The 25,000-nt window shown below is 42.9% G+C and overlaps 1 long non-coding RNA gene across 1 annotated transcript in view; it reads left to right on the top strand.

The window, feature by feature from the left end:
- The first annotated feature begins 1,301 nt into the window (after positions 1–1,301).
- Positions 1,302–25,000, top strand: part of LOC135112017 (uncharacterized) — a 181,504-nt gene continuing 157,805 nt past the window's right edge. The window contains exon 1 of the long non-coding RNA XR_010273996.1: positions 1,302–1,517. This is a non-coding gene — a long non-coding RNA (uncharacterized LOC135112017). The remainder of the gene's footprint in view (positions 1,518–25,000) is intronic.

The following is a 25,000-nucleotide window of genomic DNA, read 5'->3' as shown; positions in this document are numbered from 1 at the left end:
GAGGAGGAGGAGGAGGAGGAGAGGCGAGGAGACAGTGATTATCATGTCATGTTCTGTACACGTGCCTTTTCTCCGCCAATCAGGTGAATGGGTCGCCGTTACCTGTCTCGTAATAATAGACGGTCTCAGAGGGGCTCGTTACCTTCCCCAGGTGAATTCCTGCCCTAGGTGAGCCCCATCCTCTCTCTCTCTCTCTCTCTCTCTCTCTCTCTCTCTCTCCTTTACAGGCACTATAAGACTAGTAATTGAACACACACACACACACACACACACACACAAGGAGGAAGGAAAAAGCAGGTTTAACTCGCTAACGACGTGACAGGAGATTCAAAAGCAACTTGTCGCTTATTGAGATCGTTGCCTCCTGTTATGTATACTCTCTCTCTCTCTCTCTCTCTCTCTCTCTCTCTCTCTCTCTCTCTCTCTCTCTCTCTCTCTCTCTCTCTCTCTCAACCACTTCAAAGTACTTGCTCTAATGATGGTTTCAAATGGCATCTTCACTGTAAAGATACAGATGAGGATATACTTTGGAGGAGGAGGAGGAGGAGGAGGAGGAGGAGGAGGAGGAAAAGTTCAGGGTCAAATGTGGAAAGGAGCGAATTGTAAAGGAAAAGAAAAGGATGAGGAAGAATAAATGAGTGCAAATAAAAGCGAAATAAATATTCTCTTTTTACGATGTTCTATTACGTATTTATCATCACATTTATCTGTTCACTCAGGTACTTACAGGTAATTACGCGTTCGCTGGTTCACTGGTTCACTCGCTGGTTTGCTCGCTTCAGTCTCGTTTCGTTCAGTCCCCCGAAGCGCAGAGTAAGAGTTCACAGGATCCTACGTAGTTTTCTTACCTATTTATTTATTTTATTCACTCATTCAGGTGTCTATAGGTTTCAGTTAATTTACTCATTCACTCATCGGCTTACTCAACTTTGGGTCTCCTAGTTATTGGGGGCTTTAATTCGTTCACTTTTTCATTAACAAGTATCGTTTCCCTTATTGTTTAGTGTCTTTTGTTCATGTATTCACTGTTACATTCACTCATCAGGTAGAAAAGTTTTTATTTCTACCAGTCCTGTTATTCATCTATACTTATATTTACTCATCTAAGCAGTGGTGCCTTTACTTTCATGCTAACTTACTCTTATTTCACTCCCTTATTTCACTATCTTATTTCACTGTCTTATTTCACTCGCTTCCTTTATTTCACTTTATGTTATTACTTCCCCACTTTTATTTACGCCTTATTTACCTAACTATGTAAAACAACTAACCTCACTGTAAATGATGTAGTTCTGTGGCGCTAACCAGATGTGCTAACCATCAATCTGTGACGTCATCAGTCCGGCAGCCAGCAGCCAATGAGGTCAAGGCCGCTCACTGTGCCTTCTCATTGAGGAACCTGCCGGCTTGCTGGTAACACAGGGAACCGACCGTCAGATTACAAGTGTTTTTATTTTTTCTGTGTCTTTTTACGTGTGCCTGCGCGTGTCTGCGTTCTCTTCATCTTGTTTTTGACGGTGAGTATGTGTTAGTGGAGTAATAGGGAGGAGTAATAGGTGTTATTGTGTTCTTAGTGTGCTCAGGGGCCGGTTTAAACAGGCTCGTGCCGGTTGAGGTGTTACGGTCTTGGTAGAGGTGCGGTAGAGAGTCTGGAGTACTTGGTTACTTATAGACATCAAGCATAAGACGATAATGTTTGTTCATCAATGGGAGCATCAATCAACACAAAATTTGAGTTAACACTACCTGGATCGTGTGGTTATTGCGCCTTTTTTACCAGTGGCTGGGTGTGTCGCGCAGTGATGGATTAACCGTGGTGTTGTAAGGCAGGTCACTTCACGCCCTGTCCTCATTTACGATCAGTGAGGTGTGGGTGAGGTGAATTTACGAGGCCGAGGTGTGAGAGAGTTAGTGCGTGGCGGGATTGTTTGTGCGGAGTGTGAGGGCGGGAAGATGGATGGCGGGAGGGCAAGGAAGGGGTTATATATGTACAGTACCTGGCCTAGTGTACCTGCCGCTGGGCCGTCACGAAGCTCTCACGGTATTGCTGTTAGCTTGTTCCATTAGTTAGTTTGAGTGTGAGTGAGTTGGTCAGTGTGTGTGTGTGTGTGTGTGTGTGAATATTCCTGTCGAAAATAGATGCCAAATGTCATCCATTGCATTTAACTTTTAAATTCCCCCATTCATTGGCATTTTAATTAATTTTACCTCGCCACAGAATATTCCCTCGCCGTGTCTGTGTGTGTGTGTGTGTGTGTGTGTGTGTGTGCCACAGAATATTCCCTCGCCGTGTGTGTGTGTGTGTACGGCGTGTGTGTGTGTGTGCATACCCCAGGAAGGGACGTGGTGTGTCTGGTGTCCTGTTGGGGGGGAGGGTATTGGCAGGGCGGTTGTGTCGTGGTGACCGCCTCGCCGACTGTCCGCTGTGATGTAAAACTTGGAAGGAACAAGGTAAGTAACTTCTCAGGTTGTTTGGAGACGTTTGTAGGGGAACACTTTGTGGATTATTTGAGTTGCGTGTTTGTGGCAAGACCGCGTGTGTTTGTGGAGGGTGACGAAGGTGACGCGAGTGACGAGTGTTTATGTTGTCAGTTTCCGTTGTGCCGCGAGTCCAACAGAGAAGCGAGTGTTTGCCTTGCCGCACCGGCAGTGAGTGAGGGGGGTGACGGGGACTGCCAGGGGTGACGGGGACTGCCAGTGCTGAGGTGCTGGAGCGTGACGTCAGTGAGTGCTGATAAATGTTTGACGAGGTGTGGACGAGAAGAGGACGGGTGTGTGTGCTTTTCTTCACAATAGCTCGCTCACCGCCGCGTCGGAAAGGGCGTAATACAAAACCGTAACTATTTTTTGGTTGTATTGATATCCCTGTAGCTTCACCCTTGTTAGGTTAGAGTTTAGTTAGCGAAATTAATAACCCCGATGGAAGAGGAAGGCCCATTAAGGGAAGTGAGGGTGAGGGGGAGGCGTTCAATTAATAAACCCTGGGGATCATTAACCCAACCATAACATCACTCTGTGGAACACCGAGGGAGCGCTATCCACTTCCCCCCTCTTCCCCGCCCTCCAGCCATCCCCCGCGGCCATTAATGCATCCCTGGCCAGACCTGCATAGCGGCGAGGGACGTGTGGAGGCAATGACGTGCAACTTGTGTGGAAGCTAACCACTCGTAAAGGTTGCATTGTTCTCGCAGTTTATACTTCAGGAACTGGGAAGATCTGCTGAGGGTCAAATAAATGGATGAATAAGTAAAAAAAATAAATAAATAAAAATAAATGCTGCAGAATTTTGTATGAAGTAACGAACTCGTAGAAAAAAGTTACAATTATATTTTTTCCGTAGTTTTAATTTCTCTTCCATTATGATTATTCACTTTTTATAGTTTCCCCTTAGTTCTCCTTTTATATGTGGTGAAATTAATGCTAGAGTTGTTTAAAGGACGGCGAAGGGCAATGAATCTCTCTCTCTCTCTCTCTCTCTCTCTCTCTCTCTCTCGCCGCGACCCGAGCGAGACTCGAGCCGTACAGGATTTCCGATGCTTCGATTGTAGTGAAATTGCGGTAAAGTTTCCCTCCTCCTTTTGCCGCCTGAGGAGGAGGAGGAGGAGGAGGAAGAAGATTCAGATACATAAGTTTTCGAGTGAGGAGTTTACCAGTGAAAGTGGATTGTATTATCGAGGGAGGAGGAAAGGGAAGGAGGAGGGAAAGAGGAGGGAAGAAATGGAAGCTTGAGAGAGAGAGAGAGAGAGAGAGAGAGAGAGAGAGAGAGAGAGAGAGAGAGAGAGAGAGAGAGAGTTTTGCGTGCACGAGACTAAGGAAAAAGTTGAGTGAAGGAGAAAGTTTACAATTGCCTCCTAAAACTCACGGGTTTGCGCGCTTGATTGATTCTCTAGGACCGGTTTGCGCAGCCTGGCGATGAGGAGAGGCTGGACACACACACACACACACACACACACACACACACTTTTATTGCACCTTTTTTCTCTCCCTCTGTTCTGTGTCCCCTCTGTTATCTATTAAATTATCTCTGCCTTTCCTTTTGTTAATTTTATTGTTTCGTCTTTAGTAATTAAGGTTTCTCTCTCTCTCTCTCTCTCTCTCTCTCTCTCTCTCTCTCTCTCTCTCTCTCTCTACGTCCTTCACTTCGCAACAGTATGGGTGCTGTGCTACATTAAGGTGTGTGTGTGTGTGTTTTCCCTCACCCTCGCCTAACACCACCACCACCACGTGCAATTTCCTTCATATGGACAACTTTTTACACCTTTTCTTTCTCTCTCCCTCTTCTCTACTTCTGGCAGCAGCTTCCTCAGTCAGCGCAGCGCCCCGTCACAGTGCCACACAAACGCGCAGTATTTGTCGGCCAGTGTAGGTGAAGATTCCCTTGGCATTCTCGTTCCTGCATTGAACAGACCTTTTATTTACTCTTAGGGAAGGAATTTCTTTAAAGCGAGGTAGATAAATGCATATCGTGCGTATTTATGTAGAGTGGCGCCATTTGCATACTCAGGAAGAGGAGGAGGAGGAAGGAGGGAAGGAGGGTAGCGTGAGAGATATATGGGAGGGCGGGGCCAGTTCGCAGGGAGAGAGAGGAGGAGAGAAGCAAGAAAAGTAGGAGGGAGAGTCACGAGTGAGGAGTGAGTGAGTGAGAAGGGGAGATGAAGTGGGAGAGGGAGGGATGGTACGCAGTGTTTTCATGTGAGGCCAGCACGTGTTACGCCCCACTGTCGTCACGTTAACCTTGGGAGACTGTTTTTGTTTACTTCTCTCGTCACCGTCATCACAACCACCACCACCACCACCACCATCACTGCCGTCATTGCCACTTCGGTAATTGCTTCGTAAATGTAATAATAATCTTGGTCTCTAGTCTTGGTCTCTATGCTACACAAGTAATACTGTTCCTTGTTACGCACACACGCGCGCGCACACTTTTTCCCTCTTAATTCCTTTATTTATCTGATCTTTTCCGTCTTTTTACCTCTCTCTCTCTCTCACCCCTTTACTTTTCTTTCCTTTCCCATACAGTTTACTAGTATTCCCTTTTCTCCTGTCACCCATCCCCCCGCATCTCTCTCTCTCTCTCTCTCTCTCTCTCTCTCTCTCTCTCTCTCTCTCTCTCTCTCTCTGTTCTCCCTCGCAGCTACTCTATCTCTTTCCTCTCTTCCTTCCCTCACCCCAACGCTCCTCCATCTCTCCCCGCTCCCTCTCTCCTCCCCCTCAGTGCCAGCTTGCCACCAGCGCGTGACTCCCTCGCACCAAAAGTCTAGCGCGCCTCGTCTAGACCTGAGTTTTTATGACCCGCGGGTTCGGATTAAATCTACTCTAGTGGGGCGAGGAGGAGGAGGAGGAGGAGGAGGAGGAGGAGGAGGAGGAGGAGGAGGAGGAGGGTGGTGGTTAGGCAAATATCATAGGAGGAGGAGAAGGGTAAGGCAAATATCAAGAGACGAGCTGGAAGGTGATTGGAAAAACTGAAGGAAAAAAATATGTTGAGTGTTTGCCAGTTAATATAATCAGGAGGAGGAGGAGGAGGAAGGAAAGTCTGAGAAGTGTAAATAAATATCTTTTTCTCCTATTCACCTCCCTCCCTCTTCTCCTCCCCTTCCCATTTCCTCGTTCTCCACAATCTCCTATTTCAATCTCGAGTATATTTCTTCCGTGCCATCTCCCATTTTCTTCATTTTCCTTCATTTCCCTGTTCTTTTTCTAGTTTGCTACGTTTTCTCTTCCTCTTCATCCCCCTTTCATATTGCTCAAAAATATTCATCGGTTTTCTTTTTTCTATTTATTGCTTGCTTTTTTTTTATCGCATTAGTCTCCTCCTCCTCTTCCAGTTAGTCTCCTCCTCCTCTTCCAGTTAGCTTTATCTCCTTGTACATCTCCATCCTTCTGTTTCTCTTCCTGTAATCTTTCTCTGGATCTTTATCATGTCTTTCTTCCCTTCCTCTTTCTCTCCATACTCGCTTCTACCTCCTCCCCCCCTCCCCCCTTTCCACCCCTCATCCTTCCTTCCTCCCCAGGTGTTTGTCAGGTGAGAGGGGCATACAGGTGACAGGTGGCCAGACAGGTGGAGGTAATTACCAGGTGTACGTAAGGTAATGCATAGTTACCTGTGATGTCTTTGAAATTTCCCTTTTTTTTCTTTATTCGTTCTTAGGTTTTCTCGTTGGTTTATTTTTTATTATTCTCTCTCTCTCTCTCTCTCTCAGCTGGAATGGTAATTAGTGATCTTAATGATGTAAAGTTTTATCGTTTGTGTTTTCATTAAGCTTTCGTTATTATCATATTTCTACGTTCCTTCATAATCATTTATTACCATCATCATCATCGTTATAATCCTTTGTATCATCCTCATCATTAACGCACACACACACACACACACACACACCGCAGCTGTTAAGTGATCCATTTCAAGGGGACGTGTGGAGAGAGAGAGAGAGAGAGAGAGAGAGAGAGCATCACCTTTCTCTCTCTCTCTCTCTCTCTCTCTCTCTCTCTCTCTCTCTCTCCTTCTCAATGACCTCGATTGGCAAAGGGATGAAGATTATTAGTTTAATTAATGAGCTCTGTATCTGGCTTGATCATGGTAAACAATAAGCCCGCCAGACAAGAGGAAGCCGGAGAATGAAATCGGGCTTTGAATGGATTCCTGACTAAAAAAAGTTTGATACTGTGACAAAAAAAATGAGAAATTTATTGTGCCTTATTAATGTGATGAAATGATAGTTAGGTCGACTTGATTTTGATTTTGTGGTGATTTTATAAGGAAGTTCATTGATTAATAATAGTGGAATTATATAAATTGTAAAAAATATATAAATTTAGCAAAATAAAATAGTTAGAAATAAGATGTATGAAGAGGATAGAGAAACAAAACAGGTTGACAATGTAAACTGGAAGATACGAATAGTAAGTCTCAACAAGGTAATTGAAGAAATGTAACAAAGAACATAAATTTGAGGATAAAACAAACAAACACAGGACAAACAAACCCAACAAACACACACACGCAACACATTCCCGCAACACAAGGGCAGGATATAAATGAAACTAGTCCTTTATTTAACTACTTCTGTAACTGGCTTGACTTGTTAGGCCTACAAAGGAGAAGCAAACGTCCCTGCAGACACATAACAAGGGGAAGCCACATCAGCGGACCCTCCACGAACTTAGGATACAATAGTGTACATCCGGAGCCTTGGGAGGGAGGGGGGGAGAGGAGGAAGGTGCGGTAATCCCCTTTGTGGCTGCCTCGATTCCCTTTTATGACCTTCAAGTTGTATCGGAACCCCACGTCCAGTTCCCACCTTGTAAGAGGGCATCCCTTCTCCAAGTTCTCAGCCTTCTCTTCCTCCTCCTCTTTCTCTGCCTTCTTCCCTCCTCTTCACTCCTCCTCGTCTGCTCTTTCTCTTTCGTTTATTGTTCTTTGCCTTCAGTTTTCAATCCTGCTCTTGTTTTTGTTTTGTTTACTCTTTTCTCTTTCTCCTCCTCCTCTGCCTTCATCCCTCCCCTTTACTTCTCCTAGTCTTCTTTCTTCTGTTATTGTTCCTTGTCTTAGTTTCAAATCCTACACTTGTTTTAGTTATTTTTGTTTTCTCTTTTCTCCCTCTCTTCTTCCTCCTCCTCTTGTCTCGTTATTCCTTATCACCCATTTACCCCCATTTTCCAATCCTATGCTTCTATTTTTTTTTTCTTTTTTATCTCTTCCACCTTCTTGTTACATTTCTCTTAGTTCTCTTCCTACATTTTTGTTTTTCCATGTTTTTTCGTTTTGCTTTCTCCTCAGCTTCTTCATTGCTCCTGTTTTTTTTTTTTTTATCTTTCGTGTTTTATACTTTTGTTTTTCCATGTTTTGGTTTTGCGTTCTCCTGTTTCCTCGTCTTCTTTCGATTCTTACTCGTGTCCTCTTTCCTGTTTCCCATATCAGCTAGTTGTTTCTCCTTCCTCATTTTTCTCCTTTCCTCCATGATGTTTCTGCTCTAGTCTTTCTTTTTTATTTTTTCTATTACTCCTTTTACCTCGTCGCTTACTTGTTCCTCCTACTGCTTCCTATCTCTGTTGCTTCTTCCTCCACCACCTTCTGCTTCCCATCTTGGTTTCTCCTCCTCCTCCTCCTGCCGTCTCACTCTCGGGACAAAAAGCTCGGTCAATATACGACGGATACTGCGGCATCTGCTTCATATCAGCCACAGGAGAGGAGAAAGAGGCGGGAGGGGGAGTCTCTCTCTCTCTCTCTCTCTCTCTCTCTCTCTCAGGCGCGCGAGGTCAGAGTGCTTGCGTCTCCTAGGTGAGAAACAACAACATTCACTGTCTCCCGTGGTCTCTGTAACTGCTGGCTTGCCTTGATTACTCCGACACGTATGTAGATAGAGAGGCACTGATGCAGACAGGCAGACAGGGAGGCAGGGAGGCAGTCAGGGAAGGAGGAAGGGGGACAGACTGGGAGGTCGGTAGGAAGGCAGGGGAGGCAGGGAGGTAGGCAGGATGGAGGTAGGCAGTAAGGGAGGAAGGGAAAGCAGACTAGAAGAGGCAGGAAGTGAGGCAGGCAGATAGACAGACAAACAGACAAGTAGATAAACAGACAAATGCTCTTCCGTGATGCGCAGAGACATTTAAGCAGACACACGAGTATGGATGAACAGGAATCGTAAAAAGATGAATGTATAAAGCCGCGTGCTTCTACTTGTTCTATACGAGTAAATGGACAGGCATAGGGAGTATATAGATGGATAAACGGGTTATTTTTATTTGTGGTTCTTACTGTTGGTGAGGAGCAGGAGTGAGGAAGCAGATGTGAGGCTGCGTGAGGGATGGGAGAGAGTAAGATAACGAAAAGGAAAGCACAGACGGGGGAAGAAGTTAACACGTTTGAAAATGTTTGTTTCTTTCTTTCCTTCCTCCTCCTCCTCCTCTTCTTCCTCTAACACGTCTTTACTTGTCTCGTGTTGTTTGTTTCTTCTCCCTTGCATCGTCTTTTTTTCTTCGTCTTGTTTTTCTTCTTTCCCTTCCTCCTCGTAATCATCATACAACTCATCTTTACTTGTTTCCTCGTGTTTTGTCGCTCCTCCTCCTCCTCCTCCACCACACAGTTCCTGCCTCCGCCGCCGCCGGCAGGTCCACAATTAACATTCCCAAAGGCCGTCCCGCCGCTCCTTCGATACCATTCCGTTGCAGTAAAATAAAAATTAAGACTATTTGGAGCAGCGAAAACGAGCGTCGAGGGAAAAGGGGGGACTATTTTAAAAGACATCACTATTTTTCTTCCGTTCCGTCAGTTATTTTTCTTCCTTCCTTCTTTCTCTCTTATTCCGGATTTCCTCTCGACCATTTCCTTGTTTGGTGAAAAATTCTGCCTTTTTTTTTCTTGTATCTAATTTTTCTTCCGTCCGTCGTTCCGTAAGCTGATTATTTTCATGTTTCAAAAATTCTTGTTTTCTTTTTTCATTTTATTTTCTTTACTTTCCATGAGATTTCCGTATCTGAAAACGGCGCGTGGGTTTGGTGTTTGTGGGTGACGGCTTGTTTTTGTTGTCTGCGGAAGTCTCTCCTCCTTCATCTGTGTTTTGTTCTAAGTTTTCTTTGGTTTTCTTGATTTCCTGCGTTTTAATCAAGTTTTCGTCGCTGCGGAGGACTCGGGTTCCTTGCGGAGGACTCGGGTTCCTTGGGTTTATTTTGATTTTTTCTTTTCTTTTCTTATTTTTTTACGTGTATTTTATTGTCTTCGTCTCCTGGATTTGTTTTATTTATCATATTTTGGCTCGAAATGGTGTGTTAGGGACGTGTTTTGTTTGTGTTGTATCTCACCACTAGGAATAAACACACACACACACACACACACATAAAAGACGCCGCGCAACCATTAATGGCAACACCAAACCCTCCCTCCCCTTGCCTCGTACCTTGTGGGGTGCCCGGTTGCCAAGGCTGCACATTCTACACACACACACACACACACACACACACACACACCTTTTATAGCCAGCAATAAGCCCACCCCTTCCCTACAATATACAGTACAATAACATACTTTTCTTTATCTACCATCCGTTTACCACGCAGTTCTTGGTATGCTCAATGGCTATTACTTGTACTATATTACCTCTACACTACCGCGCCTCTCCACCCCTCTTGTACTATTCATACCCTCTGCCGCTACTACTATCGCTACTACTCCACTATGCGGGCGCTACTACCAGATTTTCCATTACGGTGATAGATAGACGGGCATCTCTCCTCTGTAAATACGTGAATATGTGGTTTTCCAGCAGTGGTATGTGTTGGTATCATAAGGATCAGGTACAGCGCGACTTGTCTGTGTTATGAGATGTAGGATGAACGATCAATCTCTGTCCCGCCTCCTGGACTCTTCATTTCCTGTTTTGCTTCTCTTTCCTCTTTTTTTTTTTTTTCGTTCGTTTTTTTTTTTCCTGGTCTTGGATTATTTTGTATCTTGTTTTTTTTTTCGTGTTTCTGACGTCTTTTTTTCCTTCAAGTCTTTCATTATCTCATTTCCTCCTTCGGTTTCTAGTCCTGTACTGTTTTCTTTTTTTTTACTCGTTTCGTTCATTTCTCTCTCTCTCTCTCTCTCTCTCTCTCTCTCTCTCTCTCTCTCTCTCTCTCTCTCTCTCTCTCTCTCTCGCATTTACTCTTACGTATTCACTTTTATCTTATCCAAGCCAGATCCTTAACATATTAGATCAAGTCACTTTTAGGACATCAATCCTTCTCCCTCTCTCTCTCTCCCTCTCCCTAGTGCCCTCCCTCCGCCCACTCCTCTCCACACTATACCCACTTCGCCACCAAGTCTTCCTTCCCACATTCTCTTCCCTTCCTCCTCAGTCTTTGATGTCTTCAGGATCAGACGTGACGCCGCACACTTGGAATTCCTGAGATTGATTTTGACACTTGTACGTTCTCTCTCTCTCTCTCTCTCTCTCTCTCTCTCTCTCTCTCTCTCTCTCTCTCTCTCTCTCTCTCTCTCTCTCTCTCTCTCTCTCTCTCTCTCTCTCTCTCTCAAGGGGAAACGTTTATCGAGACTTGGGTTTTTTTTTTTTTCAGTACATCTGCTGCTAGGAATTACCGAGTGTCCTTTTGTCATCGGTTATTAGTTAAGAGTAAATAAGCTAATATGAAGTAAATTCTCAGGGTTGGTAAGCAGGGTAGTTCAAGAAGTAATGGGTTCAAACTAGGTAGATTTGCAATGAGATAGTAAGGAATTGGTTATCTCAACTCCTCGCTCTTATCTTCCTTCTTCTAGTCTTTGATTTTTATTTCTTGTTGTTCTTGTGCACTGGTAGATGAATGGAATACTCGCTCTTATTTTCCTTCTTTTCCTAGTCTCTTTTCTTGTTGTTCTTGTGCACTGGTAGATGAATGGAATACTTGGTTTTATCTTCCTTCTGGTCTTTGATTTTTATTTCTTGTTTTTGTGCACTGGTAGATGAATGGAATAGTCTCATTAGTTATCTGTTAGTGCAAAGTCGTTGGTGATTAAAAGAATTTATGGATGAGGGGGATACGTGGAAATAGGTAAGCATGTTTCACACAGACGGCCTCGTGAAGACCTGATGGCTTCTTGCAGCTTCTTATTTTCTTGTTCTTATTTCAGTAAATATATTGCAATGTCTCTGACTATAGATGATTTGTAACTTCTCCATTATAAATTCATAGGGAACTTCAATTCTCCGTAGCATCTTGAATACAATGGAACTGAAGAAGGATTTGAACCTAAACTGCTACAATGTTATAAAACGAACTTTTTTTTTTTTGCCTGTTCTTTAAGGTCGTGACAGGTCAGTGGATTGCTCTCTACTTTTCGTATCTCTTGTCCTGTCGTGTTTATGGGTGGAGAGGACATGCCAGGACACGCATAGTGGCCCGGCATGTTTGCCTGCTGTATGACTTATTGCGTCCTTAAATTTGTATAATACGTCAGTGCCATTATCGTGTTCTCTATTGGGAGAACGCTCAGCCTGACCTGTTCTTATCCTTTCTTATCTTATTGTTCTTGTTCTTCTTGTCCACTTGTCTTCTTCCTATCCTTGTTCTTATTCTTCTTTACCTTCCTTCTTTTACCTTTCTCTCCTCGGCCTTCTCACTTACTTTGTTCTTATTTGTCTTCTTCCTATCCTTGTCTTTATTATTCTTTACCTTCCTACTTCTCTTCGGCCTTCTCATCTTCTTTCTTCATATACCTCAAGTTTATTGCACTTTGGTCATCTTTTTATTTCCCTCTTAAACCACCACCACCTCATCCTTGACCTCTTCCTCCTCCCCTTCCTCTTTTTTTTTTCTTGTATTTAGAGTAAGTCGAGAAAGAAGGATAATTGTCAGTATGTTCTTATTTTATATATTTCTCCATTTCTTCCTCGCCACCTCCTTTCTTTCCTCATTCTTAGAGTAAGACGAGAAAGGATAATTAAAAATATATTCCTTCAAATAAATCTCATTTCTTCTCCTCCTCGTCTTTATCATCTTCCTTTTCATCCTACTTTAATTTCTCGTGTTTAGACTAAGTAAACCGAGAAACGATAATTAAAAAAAAATATTCCTTCTCATTTTAGACTTTCTTTTCCTCCATTCCTCAACCTCTTTCAGCTTCTCTTCTTCCTCCTCCTCTGCGAACACCCTTTATCTAACACAATTAACGTAACCAATGCAGACAACCACGTATAACCCAGTATTCTAATTTTTTTTTTTTTTTGCCTTTCCTTTGTATTCTTTTGTATTCCCTCGGCAACATACGAGTCATCAATCACACCCCTGCCGCTAAGGTCAAGGTTACCCGTCCCTCTTCTTGCGTTAAATAAAATACAGGTAACGGTCGATTTTCAGGCACGTCAGTAATGCAGCAAACTGGTATCAAAAGACTTGCCAAATACTGAATTTATGAGAGAGAGAGAGAGAGAGAGAGAGAGAGAGAGAGAGAGAGAGAGAGAGAGAGAGAGAGAGAGAGAGAGAGAAACAGGTGCAGACGACGGAAGAAACACGAAAAATAGATTAGGCCAAAGAAACAAAAGAAAAGTGAAAGAAACAAACTTTGAGGATAAATATCGCCACCTGCCAATGAGAGAGAGAGAGAGAGAGAGAGAGAGAGAGATTCTAAACCATATATTCACTTGTATCAGTAAATCTCTCGCAAGAACCAACATATCTACAACTATTCCCTCCTTTGTGTTCCTTTGTGTTGCCTTTTGTCCCTCCTCGTGTACCTGTAGATTCCAGAGTAAATTAACCGGTTTGATTGTTTAATTGGGTGTCAGTGAATGCATCCCGCCGGAGGCCCAGTGGGTGCGACAGGGCGTGGCGGGGCGGAAAAAAAGACGAGTAGAGTAATGGACAGACACAGTGGATTTTCGTGTTGAGTGGAAAAGTGGCTTAAGTGGAGCAGTGGGAGGCAGGGAGGCAGGACAAAGGTTGAAGGGGGAGGTTACCAAGTGTCCCTGAAATGACTGGCATGTTGGATTACTTAAAGGTGGGGGGGAAAAAAAGGGGGGGGAAAAAGTAAGTGTACGAGATGGGGGGGGAGGGGGAAAGATAAATGGATGAACGTGAGACAGGGAAAGAAAGAATGGCCAAACAGACAGACAGACAGACGCACAGACACAGGGAGGCAGAGACGCGGAGAGATTGATGTTACGTGTGAGAATTGAAGGAAAAAACATGGAAGGAGATAAATACTTGGGTAAATTTGTAAATTGTGGGAGTAAACTGGAGTGGTTAGATTAATGGACCGTGTGGGATGTGTTAGGAAATAATGAAGACGGTGGGAGGCTGCTTAGAGAGAGAGAGAGAGAGAGAGAGAGAGAGAGATACTGACAAAAGATCTGCAACAAAGAAAAATATAGATTGAAACATGAATATTCGAGAGAGAGAGAGAGAGAGAGAGAGAGAGAGAGAGAGAGAGAGAGAGAGAGACACGACGATGCAATGAAGATAAAGACGTTAGCGCAAAGTTTAGGACTGGTTGGGGACGTGGTACAAATTTCCATCGTGAACATGAGTGTCCAGCGAGGGAGATGAAAAGGGAAATTGATGTATGGAAACGGAAGCATGAAATTGGATGGCCATCGGTGGAGGTTTTGTGCCGGACATTGTTCAAGAAAGATTGTATGGAGTGTCGCTTTGGCAAATAGATCGCTAAAGGTGCTGAGGAAAGACTGTATTGCAATTATTGGAAGGGTAGATAGTTGTCAGGTTTAGTCAAGTTTGTTTAGGTTAAGTTACTTGTTACAGACGCAATAAGGAAAGGTTGGATATTAAATTGTAAGAGTAGATAATTAAAAGAAATGACGAATGATTATTGTAATTATTGTAAGGGTAGCTAGTCGAGTCTGTTTTAGTGAGTTAGGTTAAGTTAGGTTACGTTGAGATATTTATTACAGACGCGGTAAAGAAACACTGGATTGTAAATTGCAAGAGTAGATAATTGAGAGAGAATTGCAAGAGTAGATAATTGAGAGAGAGAGAGAGAGAGAGAGAGAGAGAGAGAGAGAGAGAGAGAGAGAGAGAGAGAGAGAGAGAGAGAGAGAGAGAGAGAGAGAGAGAGAGAGAGAGAGAGAGAGAGAGAGAGAGAGAGAGAGACTAAAATCATAATAATAAAGCATGAACTAGTCTTATTAGCCAAATTCTGGGATAATTTCATTGTTGCCGTGAACAAATTGCAACATGACGATAAAATTAATGAATGGAGCGATTCTTGAATGAGGAACGCCACTCGAAGGACCAGAGCGAGAACGAGGGCGAGGGAATGAGGAGAATGAAATAAAGAATAAAAATAAACTAATGGGTAACCGAACAGAATTTCAATATATATTTTGTTACAATTTATATTTTGTTACACTGTCCAAACTCGTTTTATTTTATTTCCAGTGTTTTTTTTCACAATTATTTCGTTTTTTTTTTTTTCCTTGTGGCTGATCATCGTTTCTTTCAAATTATAAAAAAAAATAAAATACGCAACTTTTTTCACTCTTGCACCATATTCCTATTTTCCGTTTACTAGAACCTCGTTTTCCGTTGGGAAGTGATCATTTAACCCTTTGATTGCCAATGTCACATATTGAGCAACTTCAGACAATTTTTACTCCTCAAAAATTAAGATAAAAGCACTAAAAACATTTACGAGATATTCGATAACATCTTTTACTGTGAGGTCTATCAAAATACATACATCGAGGCTGTAGCAGGTAAAGGGTTAAGAAGGGGGTAAGTGGCATAGTGGCGCTGCATTACTGGGCAAGGCGACTGGTAAAGAAGGTTTGGTGAGCACGAATAAGTAGAAGCGATGGTGAGCTGGTGAAGACCAACCATCAAGTGAGGGGCTCTTGACTAACTCGATTAGGTCAGGATAGGTGGACGGAGTGGAGTGTAATGGGAGTGGAGAGGAGAGTGGAGGGAAGAGTAATGGACGGAAGGCGTGTGAGGGAAGGGAAGTGCCGGGGCGAGAAACAAGTATGGATATGTGTAGGATTTGTACGAGGTGGCTTGGTGTTACGTTTTCTGGTGAGGTTCGGTTTGGTGAGATTAGGTCAGGTTGTGTTAGGTTTGGTTTGCTTAGGTCATGTCAGGTTTGGTTAAGTCATGATAGGTTTGGTTTGCTTAGGTCATGTTTGGTTTGCTTAGGTCATGTTAGGTTTGGTTAAGTCATGTTTGGTTAGGTCATGTTTGGTTAGGTCATGTTAGGTTTGGTTTGCTTAGATCAGGTTATGTTTGGTTTGCTTAGGTCATGTTAAGTTAGGTTAGTTTGCATTGGTTTACTTTAGTCATATTGTATTGTTATCTAAAGTAAATTGGATTAAGTTTCATTATTTTTGTATTAGCTTTAGTTATGCTGCGTTATATAAAATAGTGGGATTAGGTGGTGTGTGTGTGGGGGGGGGGCAGGGAGGGGAGGCACTTGAATTTATGCTGTTGGTGAATTTCAAAATGTTTACCTATGGATCACAAAGGTAATTACGCCACAAATAACACCTTGATGTAACAGGCAATGATGCTGTAATGGACTCGCGTGGTTTGCATGCAAGAGAGAGAGAGAGAGAGAGAGAGAGAGAGAGAGAGAGAGAGAGAGAGAGAATAATGCATCCTAACTCAAGGTAATTTCAGATACATTCCGAAATACCTGTTCATTACGGTGTTCATTAGGGGGACGTTTACTTGTCTTGACGCTCGCATCGCAGGGACAGGTAATCATTTTGTGACCATTACTCAATCCTGGTCATAATTAAGCACTTCAAAGGTAGAAGCTGCTTTGTGTCTGCCACCTGGGCTTTTGACGTTTCCTTATATAATGTTCTAATGTATTTCATTTATATATACAATTGTACATAATGAACGACCCATCCATGTTACTTTGTATATAGAATTTTGAATGCAAGTGGGTCACTCGCCAAGAGTAGCAAAATTGAGGGGGGGAGGCCCACTTAAGTACCAATTACCAAAAGACTGGTGAATAGAACAGTCAGATGACGGAGGATAAGTGTCTTGAAACCTCCATCTTGAAAGCGTTTTAGTCATAGGAAGGAGGGAATGCAAAAGCAGGCAGGGAGATCCAGAGAGTACCAGAGGAAGAATCATTGCCTTAGGACTGTTTTCTTCGTCTTTTCTTTTTAATCACATTTTTTTTCATTAACCAGAATGTCTTGCATAAAAAGTATAAAGAAACGTAATATTTGCAAGTGTATTAGGATGATTTGCTGCAATATTTTTTTTTCTTTCTATTCTATTCTTCGTATTTTTCACATCCTTTCTTCCCTTTCCATTCCTACATCTGGTCACTTGTTTTCTTCCTTGTGTAATGTCCTTCCTTCTATGCCTCTCTCTCTCTCTCTCCTTTCTCTCTCTCTCTCTCTCTCTCTCTCTCCTTTCTCTCTCTCTCTCTCTCCTTTCTCTCTCTCTCCTTTTCATTCTAATTCGCTCTTCCCTTCTTCCGAGTTTCATGTCTTTCTCACTCCATCTCCCTTTACTCTTCTCCGTCGCTCCGTTTCTTTTCCCTTTTTCCCTTCTTTCTTCCTCTGTTCCTTTTCTCATCTCCCTCTGTTCCTTTTCTCATCTCCCTCTGTTCCTCTTTGTTCCTTTTCTCATTTTCCGCGCTTTCTCTCATTTTCTCATTCTTTTCCTCCTTTGTATGATCGTTTCCTATTCCCCTTCTTTATTCTTTTATTCCTCGCTGTTTCTCCTTCGTCTTTCCTCTTTCTTTTCTTTATTTCTCCATTCCTTTTGTCACATCCTAAGCTTTTCTCCCAACTCACTCGTTCTCTCTTCCTCTCCCTTCCTCGCTTTCTCTCCCTTTCTCCCTCAACTTCCTCTCCCTTTCTCCCAACCCACTCTCCTTCTCGTCCTCACCCACCGCCCTCTCTCCCCCTTGGTCTCCTCTCATGGGCGTTGGGGTGGAGAAATACTGGTGGATCAAGAACCTGATTGACATAAAAACACACACGTTGTACCCTCCGCATTGATTTCATTTGCAGTTACTTTCGTGCTCTTGAGGCGCCTCTGTCCACGGCTAGCTGTAGAGGAGGAGGAGGAGGAGGAGGAGGAGGAGGAGGAAGAAGAGGAGGAGAAGGGATGGATTACAAGGAAGATCAGAAGGACGATGATAAGGGTAGGAGCAAGGAGAGAGAGTGAAAGCAGAAGAGGTGGAAGGATAGATAACAAAGGAGAGGAACAAAGAAGGGGAGGAAGGGAGGAGAACTGAAATAGAAGTAGGAGGAAGGAGAGAAGGTTCAGTAATGATAGACTGCAAGGGAGATGAGGAGGAGGAGGAGGAGGAGGAGGAGGAGGAGGAGGAGGAGGAGGATTGAGACAGAAATAGGGGAGATAGAAAGGAGAAAGAGGAGGAGGAGGAGAAGCACAAGGTGTAAAGGACGAGGAAGAGGACATAAGGAAGAGAATGTGGGAGAACGAGGAGAGGAGGAGATGAAAGAGAAGCAGCAGGACGAGGAGGGGGAAGCGGCAGGGTAGGCGTAAGAGGAGTGGAGAGGGATCACGTAGAGGAGGAGGAGGACGAGAAGGACGAGGGAGATGACAGGAGCGACACATAAAAAGAAGCTTACTGAGGACTGATGCCAGCTTAACCCAGGTCTTAATCTCCGGTAAATTCTTGTAAATCATCAGAATCTTGCACTGAATAACTTCCAAGAACGTCCCTCTTCACACACACACACACACACACACACACACACACACACACACTAACACACGCACACACACTAACACACACACACACACTAACACACGCACATACACTAACACACACACACACACACACTAACACACACACACACACACACACACACACACACACACACTATACCAGCGAAACGTACCAAAAACAAACAGACCTCCATTCATAAAAAAGACTATTTCAAAAACCCCTCTATTTTTTTTCCCCAGTACAATACATAAACAAAAAAAAATAATAATACCTAATAAACGAACTTAAACCTTAACCATCCTTCCCATTACAACACCATTCTCTCTCTCTCTCTCTCTCTCTCTCTCTCTCTCTCTCTCTCTCTCTCTCCTAAAAAAAAAAGCTTTAAACCCTTCCCTTATCAAAGCTTCAGATTCAAAGTACCTCTAGCAGTGAAGTCTAATTTGCATAATCAAGCTTTTTTTTATTAACTTTTGTTCTGGTGTGTGGTGGGTGGGTACTCTCATCCCTTGTAACGAGACGGGGTCAAGATGCTGAGGAAATTTACATAGAGTGGTTTGGCAGTTTGTTAGGGGGAGGAAGAGGTAGAGGAGGAAGGGAAGGGGGAGGGGAGGGCGAAGAGGGAGGAAGAGGTAGAGGAGGAAGGGAAGGGGGAGGGGAGAGCGAAGGAAGGGGGGATATATATTGGGTGTAACGAAAGAGCATTGGTATAGAAAGAGGAAATGATGGGAAGGGTGGAAGGGAAGGCGAGGAAGTAGGAAGGGACAGAAGCGGAAGGAAAGGAAATAAACGAGCGATAAGGAGAGAGAGAGAGAGAGAGAGAGAGAGAGAGAGAGAGAGAGAGAGAGAGAGAGAGAGAGAGAGAGAGAGAGAGAGAGAGAGAGAAACGCACCGAAACATGGGCAGTGGAGAGAAAGAGATGGAGGAGGGAAAGTGTCAGCAGTAAGAGGACCTGGATTAAGGAGGAGAAGGAGGGGGTGGGAGGTGTCACCGCTGGATAACGAGGCTAAAAATCGCCGGTTTTGGAAAGAGTGATGAAGCGATACTTTTGAGTTGCGTGTACGATGTTTTGGAAGAATTACTTGGCTGCCAGAGTGACGATAAGCAGAGAGAGCGAGCGAGCGAGAGAGAGGGAGAGGTGGGTGGTGGTTGTTGTTGTTGTGAAGGAACGAGACTAATGTGCCTTAAAAAGAGAGCCACAGGAACTTTCAAGGTGATTTCTGTCAGTGTACGAAGATAACAAGGATACGATGATTCACGGTGACGCTGCGATGACGCTGTGACGGCTGTCCTTCTGTCTGTCCTGAAACACTACCGCGTAACTTTCACTTCTTATAAGTCGCTGATTTTTAAGGGCGTTTTGACGGTGCTAGTGACGGATTAACAAGATCGCTACATTGACAGGAGAAACGGTGATGAAAATGTGGCTAATCATCACTGTGGCCTTTGAAAATTGTCGTGATGGGAGAGCAAAGAGCCTTTCAAAATTGTGCCGCTGCTTCACTCATTCCCATGCAGTCTCAACCATTTCAGACGTCTAAAAATGTAGCGGGATACGTAAGATTCTCGTTCCAGTGCTATCTTAACCGTTCCTGATTTCAAAAAATGTAGCGGGATACGAAAGATTCGCTATTCTAAAACTACCTTAACGTATTTAATGCTATTTGGTACATGTTTCAGCAATCACTAACCACTGCTGGACATTTATTCTCCAAATTGCAAAATCCATTCCTTTTCACCCCTTGTTTTCTTATAGGCTGTTATAAAAACTTAAAACATTGCTTTTAGTGGTGTGACTTGATGCATATCTCGGTGAAAAGTTTAATATATGATGATTGTGCCGCTAGAGGATGTCAAAAGCGTGGTAGCTCTTCACAGACTGTCTAAACGTGATGCCATGGGTACGATAACTACTCTGTATGAACGGTGTCTAACGTGATGCCATGGGTACGATAACTACTCTGTATGAACGGTGTCTAACGTGATGCCATGGGTACGATAACTACTCTGTATGAACGGTGTCTAACGTGATGCCATGGGTACGATAACTACTCTGTATGAACGGTGTCTAACGTGATGCCATGGGTACGATAACTACTCTGTATGAATGATAACCACACAAGATGCCAGGGCAGGATAACGAGTCACGGTAGAGGATTCTTCAGGCAAGCACGTCACTCGAACAATAGAAAACGGATTCTCAAGCTGTTTTTTTTTATTCCAGGGAGGCAAAATAAGGTCCTTTTTTTTTTTTTTGTACCTTTCCTGGCTTCCTTAACGCGTAAAGAAAGAAAAGGAAAAAAAAAAGACGGTATGACTGGAGAGGAAAGGAGGAAGATGTACGGAGGTGATTGTCAATGTGATCGTTATTGTGAATGTCATTGTACGGTTATAAAAAGCGGGTTTACGACTTCCACATGTTAACCGCAGGTCGTAAGACACCGCGCTGGTCGCAAGGTGTTCGGATCCACAAGGAGCGCTGCCGTAGGGTCGTGTTTGTGAGAGAGAAGGGAATAAAATGCTAAGTAGAAGTAATTGTCATAATCACGTCCTAATTACCGCCTCATTTCGTGTAATAAGCGCAGGGGAGGAGTGGCGGGGGAGTGTGGAATGAATTAGGAATTATAGATCAAGAGCTGGAATAAAAACGGATACTTATGTGAAATGGACCGCAATTTAACTCTCGCCATTCACACGCGGAGCTCATCACCTCTCTGAATACCTTCACCCCAACGACCCGGGCGATGAAAAAAGCAAGAGGGAAAAAAAAAAGAATGGTGACGATATGACCAAACAATACGACAAATCAAATGAAACCAGGGAACAGCGGGAGCAAAAACACCTCAATTAGAAAGAGAAACGAGAAACAAATGAGCAATTACAGGTAAACGACACTACTAGTTCATACCTGGCGGGGCGGGAGTAGCAGGCGGGCAGGTAAACGATAACACCTGGGCCGCCGCTGCACCCAGACTCTGAGCGCCATTACGAGCACAGCCTAAGTTGAAAGACAATAATTCCCGGCCATTCAGCAGATTAGTAATTAAGATCTCATTTTCCGCGCCGGGTAGCAGCTGTCCCGCATATGATTGGATCTGGCTCCGGTACGTACCGCTGCACTAAAGTATTCTGTAACGCCATCAAACACCGCTGCCAACACAATACTTTCGCGTCCCGGTGTTCTCCTGCCTGGCTGAAGCTTGGGGATGTTTGAATTTAGCATTTTAGACTTTTGTGTCTGTGTGTGTGTGTGTGTGTGTGTGTGTGTGTGTGTGTGTTTGGTGCGCATCTCTTCCTGATATGTACATGTTACGGTAAAGATCTTTGTATTCTTACGTAATGTAATTTTACTTTCCAATTTCCTCCTTGCCTGATTAAAGTTTGGCGTTGTTGGAATTTAGCACATCAACATATCAGACCTGAAGTATCTTTCACGAGCAGTTCTTTCCAGTGTGTAGGCGTAACGGCAGGGACCTTTGTAGTCTTACCAAACATTAAGAAACACAATACTTTTTCCTTTACAGTTTTTTTCGTGTCTGACTGAAGATTGGCGTTGTTAGAGCTTAGCATATCAGACGAGTTTATTTTTTTTATTCTCATGAATTGTTCTTGATATGGATATGTAACAGCAACGATCTCTAGTAACCTTAACAAACACCAAGGAACACAATGCTTTTTCTTCTCCTTGCCTGACTAAAGCTTGGAGTTACGTATCAGGCCCTTCTGCTTTTCATGAACAGCTCTTCTTGATATGTACAATCGCAGTCATAAGTTGTCGTGCTTCGCTTCCATGATAAATTGCAACCATCTCAGGTGCGTCGTGAGGAGAGGAGCTGGTTAGGATTCATCATGACGACGAAGCAGGATATAATTTGACTGCGTCTGTACATGTACCACCAAAGGTCATTCGTAACCTTATCAGACACTAAGGAATACAATACTTTTCCTTCCCACTGTTCTCTCTGCCTGACACAAAGTTGGCGCGGTTTTATATCAGAATACAGTGTTCTCTCTGTCTGACTCGAACTAGGCGCTGTTTTATATCAGAATACAATGTCGTCATGTAAAGTTATTCCTGAAAAGTGCATGTCTTTGGCAGGGATTCCTATAAACCCTAAGGAACACTTTTTCCTTTCGTCTGTTTTCAGTTAGATTATACAAAGTTTACATTTCCTTTACGAGGATATACACAGATTTTCCAGTTCTCAGCAGCGCAGGAAACAGCTCAGCCAACACAATACTTTCACGCCCCAGATTTGCTCCCGCCAAACTGAAACTTCTCGCTATTTCATATCACAAATCTTAATCTATAATTCTTGTATGTAATCCAAGCTTCTTGTGGAAATACACACGCAAAGCTATTCTCCACCACAGTGAAATAGCTACACAGCACTTTTCTTTCTATCAGTGTTCATGCGAAGCGACTGAAATTTCTCGCTGTTAGATTATGCGAGCTTTAGTATTAATTAAGGTTCTTTATTGTGTTGGTTTCAGGTGCAGATTTACATTAGCGTGCCAAGACACAATGAACACAATTACATACGAAGACTTTTATTTCCAAGTGTTGCTGACTGACTAACTGACCTGACTGACTGACTGACTGACCGGCTGAGTGATCGAAAGCACTTGTAATTTGATATAGCGATTTGTTTCAGGTGCAGATTTACATTAGCGAGCCAAGACACAATGAAACACAATTATATATGAAGACTTAATTCCCAGGTGTTGCTGACTGACTGACTGACTGACCGGCTGAGCGATCGAAACCACTTATAATTTGATAGAGATTTGAATTCCATTTGTCCATATAATATACGCGTTTTACCCAAAAATTAGTGTGCGTAGTTATTACAGATTAGACGACAAGGTTTAATATTTCATTTTTCTTAATACTGTATGCTTCTTGCGATGATGCACAGGTAAAGGTAAATAAGTAATTATGTGCAACCAGTATATTACAGGTGAACTCCAGCGGTGCGTGTTATTACCTTGTCTAAATTGGATGTGCGGCAGATCAGATGATGTCCACATTTTTGCTCCTCTTTACCTTTCAAACCATCGTGTTCTGTTTGTTTTTTTTTTTTTTTTTTTTTTATTTATTATACACGCGAGTTTTTCTTCTCCCTCCCTCTCTCTCTCTTTCTCCCCCTCTCTCCCATTGCACCATTGTTCTTGATGGGCCCAGACTTACTTAATATTCCGCTGTCCATTAACCTGCATAATCCTTTAATTACCTGCCGCGATATTTTACATCTTCCCAAGAGGTTTACACGCGCTGCACTCCAAAAAATGGCCGTATTACGCGTTTATTATCCACACGTACTGAATAATCCCAGACTATATTGTGCTACCTTCCGTATGCTTGAGAGTATCTAATCTAACCTTACCTGACCTAACCAACCCTACCTATCTAACCTGACCTGACCTAACCTAACTTAATGCACGAGTATATTGTTCTCTTTATTCTTAAATTGATCTAACCTAACCAAACCTAATCTAACATGACCTGACTTAACCTAACTTAACCTAACCTTACTTAACCTAACCTAAAGTAACCTAACCTAACCTAAAGTAACCTAACCTAACCTAAAGTAACCTAACCTAACCTAAAGTAACCTAACCTAACCTAACCTAAAGTAACCTAACCTAACCTTACCTAAAGTAACCTAACCTAACCTTACCTAAAGTAACCTAACCTAACCTAACCTAACCTTAAGTAACCTAACTTTACCTAAAGTAACCTAACCTAAACCTAACCTTACCTAAAGTAACCTAACCTAAAGTAACCTAACCGTATCTAATCAACGAGTATGAACTGATCTAACCTAACTTAACCTAACGTAACTTAACGTAACCCAAGGCATCTATGGGAAGTTTCTTACTGAACAGCAGAAAGGCACCTTTAGTGAGTCTAATTAAAGGTGATGGTAATGAATTTAAAAAAACTTTGAAGATAACAGTTAAAGAATAAAGTGAATAAAGTTTGGTCAGAGAGAGAGAGAGAGAGAGAGAGAGAGAGAGAGAGAGAGAGAGAGAGAGAGAGAGAGAGAGAGAGAGAGAGAGAGAGAGAGAGAGAGAGAGAGAGAGAGAGCGAGCTCAGAGTATATCATTATGTAAATTTGTCTCTTTTCATGTATTCTTTTTCTTCTCTCGCTTTTTCCTCTTCAGTTTTATTTCTCCCCTCTCTTTTTTCTCCTTTTTTTCGTTTATTTTATCGTTCTTTATTTTCTTCTTCCATGTCTCTTACTATATATTCTTTTCTTTTTTTCCCTTCATTTCCATTCCTTCTCTTTTTCCTTTTATTTTCTTTCTTTTTCTTCCTATCTCTTCCACTTGCCTTCCTTTACACACAGATAAACCTTCCTCTTTTTCTTCCTTTTTGCTCCTCTCTCCTTTTCCCCAATCTTACTCCTCTTCCTCCCTTTCTTTTTCTCTCTCTCTTATCTTTGGCTCTCCTTTCCTCTCGTCCGTTTTCACTTTCCTCCCTCTCTTTTCCTATCCCTTCTCTCCTCTTACTCCCTTCATTTATCTTCTGTTTTCTGGCTCTCATAGCTTCAACTCTCCTATTCCTTCTCTCCCACCTTTTTTTTTCTCTCTCCCTCTCTAACTTTCTATATCCACCCTATCTTCTCCTCTATTCCTGTCTCTCCTCTCTCCAATTCTTACTAATTTTCTCTCCCATTCTTTTTCTGCCACTTCCCTCCTCTCTCCTTCTCCCTCTCTCCCTAGCTGTCTTATTTGCTGTTTCCAATCTATTTTCACCCTATCTTTCTTTACATCTTTCTTTCTGTCGTGTATTACTTTTCCACCTCCTTTCTTTTCCTGTCTCCTCTCTCCTTCTCCCTCTCTCCC

Source organism: Scylla paramamosain, chromosome 23, assembly GCF_035594125.1.
Source record: "Scylla paramamosain isolate STU-SP2022 chromosome 23, ASM3559412v1, whole genome shotgun sequence".
Taxonomy (NCBI): Eukaryota; Metazoa; Arthropoda; class Malacostraca; order Decapoda; family Portunidae; genus Scylla; species Scylla paramamosain.
The sequence above is the reverse complement of the archived record's forward strand: the minus strand, read 5'-3'. Positions and strand labels throughout refer to the sequence as shown.